At 31.3% G+C, this 9,983-nt stretch overlaps 1 long non-coding RNA gene across 3 annotated transcripts; it reads left to right on the top strand.

Moving 5' to 3' along the window:
• The first annotated feature begins 2,434 nt into the window (after positions 1 to 2,434).
• LOC113784262 (uncharacterized) lies at positions 2,435 to 8,316 on the top strand. Of its 3 annotated transcripts, XR_012163974.1 has the most exons (4): positions 2,435 to 2,583; positions 3,255 to 3,552; positions 5,480 to 6,674; positions 7,945 to 8,316. It is a non-coding gene; the product is annotated as an uncharacterized lncRNA (long non-coding RNA). The 3 variants fall into 3 exon arrangements; XR_012163973.1 differs by lacking the exon at positions 7,945 to 8,316 and having other exon boundaries at positions 5,480 to 7,908; XR_003470280.2 differs by lacking the exons at positions 5,480 to 6,674; positions 7,945 to 8,316 and having other exon boundaries at positions 3,255 to 4,260.
• Positions 8,317 to 9,983: the final 1,667 nt, after the last annotated feature.

Genomic DNA, 9,983 nt, shown 5'->3' with positions numbered 1-9,983 from the left:
CATGAAAATCCTTAGAAATTATTGTAACAAGTGGAGGCCAAAAGTAACTGCTATTTAAGAGGCTAAAAGTCTTAACAAATTGCCATTGGAAGAGTTAATAAGTTCACTCAAATCTCTTGAGATTGAACTAGTTGAAGATGAACCATAGAAGAAGTCAAAGTCTCTTGTTCTTCCAAAGGAAATAAATCATATTCCAAGGCTTTGGAAACTAAGGAAGACTAAGAAGAAAGTGAACTTGATGATTTGAATGAAGACTCAAATGATGAATAACTATCTTTCATCTCAAAGAAATTTCAACACGTATGGAATGACAGGAAGAAAACCTTTCCCAAAAAAGAATTCAGATGAGAAGAGACAAAAAATAAGGAAAAGAAAAATAAGAGAGGAAACAGATCATCTGTTATGAATGAAAAGAACCAAAACACTCTAATCAGAATGTCCTAAGCTTGAAAAGGGAATGTTGTGGATTTGATATTGAAGATCTCACAAGTGATGTCTTGAAACAAAATGGTAAAATAAAAGGGAAAAAATGGAACAAACATGAGTTAGGTGGAAAGATGGAGAAGACGCCATAACCAAGGATGATTGATAGATCAATGATGAATCACCACAATGGTAATAAATCTATTGATTAGATTCAAGCCAGTTCTAATCCAAGAACTCAAAGAGAAGATACATATTACTCACCATTGTTTTGAGAGAAATTCTAATTCATTTAAAACTTATTCAAAATGAGACTTTGACAAGGTATTTAAAGAAAAATTTACTATATTCCTAAATGGCCAAAAGACAATTCTCTAGACCCATATTGGGCTTACACCACTTAACTAAAATTATTACAATTCAAATCAACACAAATAAAACTAAAAACTAATATAAAGTCATGACTTGAAATATTCTTTGTTTTTCCTCCTAATTAGCTCATTTTAGGTCCTCATCTCCTTCTTAGAAGAAATTCAACCTCGAATTTAGCTCAATCATAACCTACAAGAAGAAAAACACAAGTTAAAATGTGAATAACAATGTTAATGCTACCACCAAGATCAAATGAAAATTGTGAAAACCCACCACATAAGTCAAGTAGGTGAAACACAACTCCACTTTTTGCATTCAATAATCCAACATATTCGTTTTCAATATAAGGAGTTTTCAACATAGAGATAAAATTATTTCTCTTAAAATTGACATTAAATTCCTCAAATTGGAATTGGTGTGACAAACAAGAAGTTACTTTGTATTTCCAAAGGCTTTAAAGCAAATTGAGCCTCATGGATATTTTTTTCATCATGAACAAATGAAGGATATTTTAGCCTCATAGGCATTGTTGTTTTGAATGAATTGAATGTAACTCGAAGGTGACATAAGTAGTTCGAGATTACTTTTAGAAACTAACTTAAGGTCATAATTCAACCTGTTGGTTTGAGGCATGTAATAGCAGCCATATCGAGAAAAGCTATGGTGAGCATACTATAAGGAGTGTTAAAGGTGCGGTTTGAAAGACTCCAAAAATAAAGAAGACTAAAAATTTGAGGAAAGATGTAAACCAAATTGCTCTTACTAAGTACTATTAAGTCATATATTCCTAATTTATTCCAATAAGAGGACTTTTGTTTTTCAACACCACTCAGCCATTCAAGGTAAATGGCTTTTACATAAAATTTATAGGCACTTGACATGCATGCATAAGAGGCATTTTTTACTCTTCATCTATAAATAGGAGTTTAATTGACCAGATTAAGGGTTGAATTCGCATTCTAGAAACTACCTAATTTTTGTAGTTTTGTTATATTTTGTATTGAACATGTTGTTTAGTTTGTTAGCTCCGTTTTTGTTTTATAAATTTAAGTACTAAAATTATATTTTCTTGAGCAAAATATTTTTAATTATCTTGTGTGTAAAAATTGTAGAAATCAGAAACATAAAATTTTATAGATTTGAAAACAGCAGACAATTTAATTGTTCGCAAAATTTAAAAACGATTATGTTTGCGACAAATTTTTTTGCCTAGTTCCTTAGAGGGTTAGGATTAGTAAGAGGTTCCGGAATATTTTTTGAGACCCGGTTAAAATTATTCAATGGAGAATAATTTAATCAAATTACGAAGGATTTAATGATTAACAAATATTTTACGACGTCACACATTAGTATTAAATTTATCTGTCAATTGATTTGCGATGAGAGTAAATATTTTTAATAAAGTAAATCTAGAAGTGAATGGTGTAATGTATAAGAGTGATTAAATGGTGTAATGATGGGTTTTAGCAAAATATCTAGATATTTTTACCACTTAGGAAGGAATGAGTGGCTATGGTTAGATCAAACAAATCAAGTGGCTTAGATTTAACCATAACAATCAAAGGCTATAATCTTTTTTTTTTCTTCTGGCCTTTAAAAGAGAAAAGACAAAAACTCCTTCTCATTTTGTTCCTCTCGTTAAATGAACTCACTCTCACACACTCATAACATAAAAAATTTCATAAGTGTCGGAAGAACAATCACTTTCTTCACTTAGATGGCAAATGTTTTGGCCTTGGATCTTTGAAGTAAAGTGGTATTACAAACTTGGAGTTTTTGTAAACGTTGGTAAGTAGAAAAAAATATCTTCTTCACATCTTTTATTAAATTGAGTAGTTATGACACCAAATCTCAAAGAAAAATTTATTTTGAACATTTTTTTTCAATAAACAAATATGTTTGAAAGTTGTTGCTTCTTTGTTAATGTTTTAGATCCATTGGTTGTATAAGTTGATTTAAAAGAAAGTTTTGATTTTAAATATTTTTAGGTTTTTTCAAAAAATGAACCATGTTATAATGTTTTTTTTTCTCTTTTGTTAATGTTGTATATCTACTTGTTGTAGTATTGAATCTAAAAGAAAATTTAGTTTTATAACATTTTAAAGTTTTACATAAAACTTGGTTTATACTAGTGTAATTTTTCTTTCACAAATATAATAGATTCATGACTTGTGATTGTAGACCTAAAGGAAAAAACAAATTTGGAACACTTTGAATTTTTGCTTAAAAAGAATGAATTTATGTTAGAAATTTTGATCATTAAGTTTTGGTTTTTTTTTTTTATTGCTGAAAAGGTTTTAAAATGTGTATTTAGAACTATGAATTAAAGAAATTTTTTAAGAGAAAAATTTCCCCTCCCTTACTAGTGTTGGCCGAACCTAAAAGTAAGGGTTTAGAATTTCAAAATTTCTCTTGGGTACAAAAAGGTTCTGATCTTGGCGGTACATGGATGGATGCAGGGGATTCTATAGCTGGAGTTGAGATGAAGGCACACTAGGATTGACAAATCCCATTGCAGGAGTAGGGGGTGTTGTGTTTCGGCCAAGAGATGTTGAGAAGGGAAATTGGCCGATGCTAGAGGCCAAGGACATAGCAGGACCATCTAGGGTAGTCGGCGATTAAGGCTTCATTGATGAACTATCGGTACCTTGGTTGGTGTCAACTCGGGTTTGAAGGTGCTAAAAACACAAGAAATAGGAAGGGGTTTGAATTGTGTTTCGTCATTTCTAAAAGATGCTTCAAAAGCTTAACCAAAAAGTATGTTCTTTATCAAATCATTCAATTTACAATTAAAACAGGTTTAGAGAAAAAATGTTGAATCACAGAGAACATAGATAAGAGAAACAAAGAGATAGAGGAACACATATGTTTCTATACTAGTTCACAACAATCTATTGCTACATCTAGTCCTCTCCTCACAAAGAGATTTTGCCTCAGCACAATTGAGAAATTAATCGACTATGTCAATAATAGCATACACATAGTTTTTACTCTACCTCTTCAGTCTTTGAGTATTCTTCTCTAGCCACTCTAGGTTGTCACCGTTAGAACCCTTCTTCAACATTTTGACAGTCTTCCATTGAGGTTCATAAGTGTTGTACCTCTTCAGGCACCTCTTAGGTGTGAGATCATTGTTACCATTATCGAGTGGATTTACACCAGTTCTAATTTGTGTCTAAATTGATGCAAAATATGTTTCTGGGATTCTAACTCTAATTGAGAGGATGTTACATATCAAGTCCTATATCAGTTCATGTGTATGAAAAATACTTTGAATGATTTATATCAATTCTAAATAACTCTTTACTAAGAGGATTTTTCATTCATATTTTTTTTTATGTGTGCATGGAGAGAGAAAGTATCCATTTCTTGAACGAGTTCTTCTTAAATGGAGAGAAGAAGTATCCATTGAAAATGTAACCATTATAGATCTTCAATCATTATTTAAGGCAGACTAGTATTTAATATTTGTTTAGAACGCGTTCATAGTCAAACACAACTGTTGTAGTTTCTTAAGAGTCACTTTGATCTTTGTTTAGAATATTCTTTTTTCTTTGTTTATTAGAGGATCTAGCTTACATTAGAACAATGACTTGTTTTCCTTTGCCTTTAATGCTTTAACTCAAATGCACTACGCCAAAAATGACATTTTATAGCGCGTCTTTTATAGCGCTTATTAAATACAAGCGCTGTTGTATGATATTTTAAAAATAACGGAGGATACAACAGCGCTTTTTTGACAAGCGCTGTTAAAAAAGCGCTGTAAAAGACTCTGATTTCACATAATTAAAGGACCTATTAGAGCACTTTTTGGAAAAGCGCTGTAAAAAGGTTTTTAAAAAAAATAAGGAGGTCTTTTACAGCGCTTTTGGACAAGCGCTTTAAAAAGTCTGTAAAAAAACGCTGTAATAGACTTTCAAAAAATAAAATAAGGAGGTCTTTTACAGCGCTCTTTAAAAAAGCGCTGTAATAGGCTTTTAAAAGTAAAATAAGGAGGTCTTTTACAGCGCTCTTTACAAAAAGCGATGTAATAGGCTTTTAAAAAATAAAATAACAAGGTCTTTTACAGCGCTTTTTAAAAAAAGCATTGTAATAGGCTTTTAAAAAGTTAAATGAGGTTTTTTACAGCGCTCTTTAAAAAAAGCGCTGTAATAGACTTTAAAAAAATAAAATAAGAAGGTCTTTTACAGCGCTTTTTAAAAAAAGCGCTGTAATAGGCTTTAAAAAAATAAAATAAGAAGGTCTTTTACAGCGCTTTTTAAAAAAAGCGCTGTAATAGGCTTTAAAAAAATAAAATATAACAGTAAATCGCTTCAGTTTCCTCTTTATTACATAAACTTCACTACACTTCAGTGTCCTTCTCCTCTTCATTATCCTTCTCATTGCGAACCCTAATGTCCCTACGAACCATATTGTTAACCATCTCCATTGCAAATCATCTCCATATTTGTTACTATCCCTACAAACATTATTACGTAGTCTTCTCAATGAGAACCCTACTCTGTCCTACGAACCGTTCGTATTTCTGCACATTCTCGCTGTTTCTTCTTAAACGAAACCGTAACCCTATGAACTCTACATATTTCTTCGCACTCTTCAGGTATTGTATTCATTTATTCATTTATTTCTTATATATATATATATAATGTGTCTGTTAATGCTAATAATCACATTTATTTGATAGTGTTTTACAAGTTTTCCGAGCTCAAATGGGTGCTACAGTGTCGAAGCAAAAATCAAATAAATCACATGAATTCTAATAAAGGTTTGAAATGTATGGCTTTAAAATTTCATTAACAATCAATCCACAAATATTTATTGACTTATATGTTTTATTTTATAGTGCTCTCGTCAAACTAACAACATAGACTGCGGATATTGTATATTACGATTTATGAAGGAGATTGTTGTTATAATCCCAGAAAGAGATCTAATTGAAATAAAGGAATGCATATTACAGCGCTTTTTTTAAAAAGCGCCGTAAAACTAATACAACAATCAGCGCATTTTTAGAAGAGATTTACAGCGCTTTTTTTATTTTAAAGAGCGCTGTAGTATCTTTTTACAGCGCTGGATACTACAACGCTTAATTTTTTGAAAAAGCGCTGTAAATGGCTTAAAAAAAGCGCTGTAAAATACCATTTTTGGCGTAGTGATGGTATATCGTTATTCTTCTTATTGCTATATTATGACTTGCTCTATTAGTAAACATATTAACTTGTTTATTAGGTGATAATATTATGTGTTTAGAAACACCTACATTATTATATCTAACTTACTTGTAATTTATGCTAGCTTAAAATAGATAGTCATTAATATAAATCTTTGTCTTCCAGCTTAATCTGCATACTTAGAAAATACAGTTAGGGGATAATTATTCTTTATTTGTTTGTTTTGACTATCATCAAAACATCAATTAGAAGATTGTAGCTAAAACTACTTTTGCACTAACAAGGTAGAGTCAGAGCTCGCTTTCTTAGTGGACGATCCTATACGGTATGTCTCGGAGGTTGAGAATTGCTTCAAGATTCCAACTTTGCCAAAGCCACCTATCTCGTGGGTGGACCTAATGTTTGAGGAGGGATCCCTCTTTCATTGGAGAGGAGAAGAAGGCTACTTCTATGAGGGATATTGCATCGGAGGGACCATGTGTTATATGTGGAGGTCACCCTTGCAACTGTTGTAATTAGTCTTACAATTAGATTAAGATTGTGTATATGGTCGTAGTGCCTCTCTTTTGGTGGTTGTACTTATTTTATTTTGGAGATTATTGTATCTATGACAAACTTTGGCAGGTGACATTTGTTGGTGGATCCATGTGGGGATAACATTCTTGGAGCATCACTTCTACATAGCTGTCTGCCGAGAATACTCTAGAGGTATGAGTGATGCTCAGATAGGTCTCATAGCCCCAGTTTATTTTTTGGTTATGTATATTTTAGGTTTACCGTCTCAAAATACTTTTGCCTGCTGACATATATGATTATATCTATTCATGTTTCTTTGTCGTTTTATTATTGCGATGTATTATTTTTAATTGAATTGTTTTAAAGGAAAAAAAATTAATTGAATTGTGAAAAAACACGAATTGAATTTTAAATTTCTTTTTTAAAACCAATTCAAACTGTATATATAAATTTAATATTATTTTTTTATTAGTATAATATATAATCACTATAAGATTGCCACAGTTCTTTGAAAATTTCCTTCATTTTTGGATTGTGGTGGATCTTGTGATGGGTTTATGCAACTGCCGTAACGTTTCTCAAGGAGATGCGTGTTCTATTTTCAATTATCCCGTGTTTTATTTTCTTAAGCTATGTTCCAAAACCATTTTCTCACCTTTATCCCCCAAACCCCTATCCCACATTCTAAAATCCTCACGCGTCAAATCTCCAAATTTCTTAAATCATCCAAATTTTTCTCTATGTTCGATATGCATGATGTGTTGTCATGCATTGAGGAACTTTAATGCTACGATACTTCAAAGTTTGTGGCACCCTCTTTCTCTTGTCACCAAAAAAAGAACCCCCTTTCACTTGTATGATTGTTCTAGGCATTCTTAACATCGCGCCATCGCAACCTAGCATTGTCATCATCTTCGATTGTGTTGGCTCCCATTGCCTCTGTACCAGTTCATATTTTCATCCATTGCCCAATGCGGTTGCCTCTATTCCAATCATGTCTCGTCGTCCAACCCAGTTCCATTTTCCAATTCGCGTCCACAATGTCGTAAGATACTCTCACAGTGTTATATAGAGAAAAAAGTTGTTATCTTTATAGGGTTTTCTTGTGATTCTTGAGAACATTTCACTTTTTATGTGTTTCTTTCTCATGACTATCTTTGTTCTTGCTTTTGTTTTTAGATAATGGGTGTTATTTGCATTACTTCTTTTATACCTTATAGCAATAAAAAATTTATAAAATGTTTCATTCAATTGCACTTGATCCTATCACATCTTTTAACTTGCTTTAGAAATCAATTATTTGATCATAGACGAGCAAAATTATTGTTCTATATGATCTTCATAATCAAATTAAGCTTAACAACCTTATTTCAATTTGAGGTATTTATGTTAGGTCTTATTGAATTGTTGTTGATAATGGTGTTAGCTCAAGAGTAAATTTATATATAATCTAATATGTTAGGAAGCTTTGGAATGGAGACTTTGGTCACTTGAATCTTCTGCACCTTTTTTATTGATACATGCAAATGACGATAGGCTTTGTAATGATATATGTTTGATACATACAAATGACTATAGGCTTTAGATGTGCCTTTTAAGTTTTTGGTCTGCTTGGTTTGGGCTCATATATAGGTTTGTGAACAATTTCATTTTGATTTGTGTTTGATCATATTTTTGTCAAATTTCACTTATCAATAATAGTACTCAATTGAATAGCATATATTTATTACTGCTCATTGGTTTTCCACGATATTCAATCACTATTTAATTGGTAATGTGTCAAATTAAATCTTGTATATGTACACCCATTTTGTGGTGTTGGACTTTGGCGGAACATTCTCTTTATATCCTCATGACTTTTGTTCTTTTAATTTGTAATTCCTTTATATATGATATTTTAAGAGCTTTTAGAAAAAAATGGATTAATGTTGTTATAAGAGGTTGGGCAAGCACAAAAATCATAGGAGAGCTATCTAATTAATGTCATCAATATCTATTTTTAACTTTCTTGTTAATAAGAGGTTGAGCAAGCACAAAAATCATAGAAGCATCATTTATGTAAGTAACCCTAAAACAAACAACGACTGTGGCTAGTTTGAATCTATTCGTGTGAATGATTTTGTGAATTTTTTATTTCTAGGTTCTTTGAAGCTTGATATACTTGAATCACGATTTAGACTTTCAAATTCATTTTTCAACAACTTTAGTTTGGCAAGTTCTCTGTCTCTCTATGAAGGTGGAAACATGAGAAATAAGGTTGAATTGTGTTTGACTAAATTGAATTCTTTTTGTTAATTTATTTAAAACTAGTTCGAGTTTGGTGACTTACTTATAATAAAAGTAGTAGTAATCGAGTTAAGTGATCAGAGGCAAAACAAGAAATGCAAAACACTTGACCCTACAAAAGTATTCTCAAAACAACCTGACACTAACAAACTTTTAAAGGAACACAAACACACTGACTCTACAAGCCAAGTCTTCTCAACACAACCTGAAAACCTAAAAATTGCTTGACAAACATGAAAGCCCCTATTGGGCAGGGTTACAAGAATTTGGAACAAATTGTTTGTTTCTAACAAGTTGATTGTAACAATGACTCTCACACTAAAAAACACTTAGAAAAAATTCTTTTGAGCAAGTGTTTCTCTAGACCTTAACTTACGATCTCTAATGACTTAGAAAATTTTGTGTTTGTGATTTCTCTTCTATTCTTCTTCAACCTTGAGTATCTAGTTATAAAATAGGTTAGGCTTTCAGTTTTGTCCTTGCAAAATCTGAATCATATCTTTGCAAATAATAAACGTATCTTCTTGTTAGTGTTTCTTCTTGTAAATAATTATTGATCATATCTTCTTGTAAATAATTCATATCTTGTAGATAAATCTTGATCAAATCTTCTTATAAATAATTCATATCTTCTTGTGATAAATCGATCAGATCTTCTTGTAGGTAATTCATATCTTCTTATTAATAAGATCTTGATCATATCTTCTTTAAATCTTGACCATATCTTTTTTTCAACTTGATCAAAGATTTTCTTCAATTATAAATTTGAATCATATATTATTTATATTGTCTTCAAAAACACAAATATTCTTTCATACTCTTGGTTGATTTGGAATGAATTCAGGTTGTTCTTGGATCTTCAAAAGTTTTTTATTCGACCAAGTCTTCTTTTCATACTTAATTCTTTCAATTTCAGTCGTTGACTTTTTATCAGAGGCATTGACTTTCTGGTTGGAGTGAGATATTGTGTTTCTTGAATAATGATAGTCAGATACATAATTGCATGACTTAGAATTAGTGGCATTGGGCAAATCACCTTGTTGAAACTTTAGAGTTAGTGCAACATTAGAAATTGCATATTAGTGGTAGCATTTGGAGTGTGTTGCACCATTTTGATTAGCAGATTGTGAGCATTGAATTTATGATTTGAACAATGTCTTTAGAGTTAATTATACCTTGATATGAAATCTTAAGAGACATGCTGAGTTTGTGCAT

The sequence above is a fragment of the Cicer arietinum genome, chromosome 7 (genome assembly GCF_000331145.2).
Source record: "Cicer arietinum cultivar CDC Frontier isolate Library 1 chromosome 7, Cicar.CDCFrontier_v2.0, whole genome shotgun sequence".
NCBI classification, from domain to species: domain Eukaryota; kingdom Viridiplantae; phylum Streptophyta; class Magnoliopsida; order Fabales; family Fabaceae; genus Cicer; species Cicer arietinum.
Note: the sequence above shows the minus strand (reverse complement) of the source record. Positions and strands in the feature narration are given on the sequence as shown.